This window comes from Mus musculus, chromosome 18, assembly GCF_000001635.26.
Source record: "Mus musculus strain C57BL/6J chromosome 18, GRCm38.p6 C57BL/6J".
Lineage (NCBI taxonomy): Eukaryota > Metazoa > Chordata > Mammalia > Rodentia > Muridae > Mus > Mus musculus.
In genome coordinates, this window is record NC_000084.6 from 79,827,511 (window position 1) to 79,830,076 (window position 2,566).

Below are 2,566 nucleotides of genomic sequence, written 5' to 3' on the forward strand. Positions count from 1 at the left end.
TGGTTTTTTTGATGTAAAAACATGAGGTGGAGCTCTGGGTCGAAACGTATCTCATGCAGGAGACAGTGGTTTCGACCACGAGGCTTGGAAGCTAGGGTTTTTTATAGAAAAGGGGTGGGGCTGGGGGAGGAATTGGCGCACTTTCACATGATTGGTCCATTTAAACATCAGCAGACTGTTAACATTTAACTTAGGTCAGAAGGGCGGGAGATAGGGAGGCGCCGGGCCTGCATGGGCATGTCCTGGCCTGTTCTGCTGTGTTCTCAGCCACAGGTTTCAAAGCTCACAAACAACTCTTTGGGCTATTTGACATAAATTACATGAATCACAGGTCTCAAGTTTTATTTACTTTTATTCCCCTCTTCTTCTACTAATTCTAATCTTTGAATTTGAGAAGTCTATATCTCTATGTGGAGAATAGAAATCATACTCTTTTTTTAATAAGAACAAAAACAGAATAAGAAGGTATAGTAAACAGAACTAGGCAGGAACCCTTCTAGTGAGGCTTGAGGGTCTGGGCATGATGTTGAAAGAACTCAGTGGGGAAACCCCCACTCAGCTCCCGATTCGGCGTGCACCCAAGAATCACGAATAGAACACAACACCTTGATGTAACAACAAGAGGTTTTTTAATGGCGGAGCTCCGGGTCGAAACGTATCTCACACAACAGGAGACAGTGGATTCGACCACGAGGCTTGGAAGCTAGGGGTTTTTATAGAAAAGGAGTGGGGCTGGGGGAGGAATTGGCGCGGTTTCACATGATTGGTCCATTTAAACATCAGCAGCCTGTAACATTTAACTTAGGTCAGAGGGGTGGGAGCTAGGGAGGCGATGGGCCTGCCCGGGCATGTCCTGGTCTGTTCTGCTATGTTCTCAGCCCCAGGTTTCAAAGCTCACAAACAAATCTTTGGGCTATTTAACATACATTACATGAATTACAGTTTTATTTCCTTTCAATGTAGTTGTACGTAGATCAGATCTCTGGCTGGAACTGGGGAGATGTCTTTTGGGGTACCCGGCCCATTCGCTGTAGCCATTTGTGACCAGTCTTTTTTTCTGCACCACCTGCAAGCCTTTTAACTTAGCATACAGATTATTATTACAACATGTAGGTTTAAAAACATCATTTTAGACAGTGATGGACATGGGAGCCCCATAAAGGATCCTAAAAAGAGTAAGACTGAATCAAGAGGGAGTATTTCTAGTACTAAATAGGGCAAGGGGAAGGAGCACCAAGTCTGCACCAGTCTCTTTGGTTAGTTTTGTCAAGGTCTCTTTTAGAATTCTATTTATTTTTTTACCTGTCCTGAGCTTTGGAGCCTGTATGCACAATGTAACTTCTAACCAATCTCTAATATCTTGGCCAGTCCCTGATTTACCTGGGCAACAAAGGCAGGTCCATTACCTTGGGAAGATTTCTTCTAGGATCTTCTTGGCTATCACATTGGCCGTCTCAGTCCTTCAACTGCAAGGCTACTGCCATCCATGTAGCAGCTCAAACTCTCCGGCCAAAGCTGATCTGCTCCTTCAGATCATTTCAAGTACCAGTTTCTTCTGCCAGAATGTCAGCACAGTGATGAGTAGGTGAAGTCTCAGGCAGTAGGGTAGCTTGAGGACAGCAGGGGGAGCGAAAGTCACTCCAAAAGTTCAGTCAACAAAAAACCTCTGATAATGTGTCACAGGAGCTTTGGTCATCATCCATCAGTCAGGGGGCTTTCAGATAATGCTTTCAAGAGTGTGGGGTGCTACTACAGTTATTTGCTGTCCCAGAGTGAGCTTATCAGTATCCTTGACAGGCAGAGCTATGGCAGCAATAGCTTCCAGGCAAGAAAACCACCCGCTGGCAACAGGGTCTAACTTCTTGGATAGGTAAGCCACTGGCCTTTTTTAAAGTCCCAAAGTCTGAGTAGGGATTCTTCTGGCAACCCCTGATCTCTCTTTCACATAAAGAGTGAAAGGCTTGGTTAGGTCAGGCAAAGGCTGGCCATCAGTAGGGCCTTTTTCATTTCTTTAAAGGCTTTCTGGTGATCTGGGGTCCACACAACCACTTCTCCTTCCTTGGTTAGGGGGTACAACGGGCAGCTAAAGTCGCCAACCCAGGTATCCAGAGCCTGCAGAAACCAGCGGTGCCCAAGAATTTTCTAACTAGCCTTGGTGTAGTTGGGGTGGAGATTTGAGTTACAGTCTTTTTTCTGGTTTTCTTTAGCCACTGTTTCCCACCTCGAAGGGTGTATCTCAAATAAATAACTTCAATCTGACACAGCTGAGCCTTCTTAGCTGAGGCTCTGTCTTCTGTTGCCCAGATTTCCTGTCTAGATCTTGTCTTTTTCTTTCTCTCCTATCACTGCGGCCAAGATTCTAGTCAAATTTCTCTCTTGTCTACGATCCCTCTTGTCTTCTCTTTCTTCTGCCTCTCACCTCTCTCTCTCTCTCTCTCTCTCTCTCTCTCTCTCTCTCTCTCTCTCTCTCTCCCTTCTCACTTCTCTCTCTTCTCTCGTAATACGCCTTCTCTGCCTCTTACTTACTGGTTCTACTCTAAATATTTCTCATTCAGGGTATCTCTCA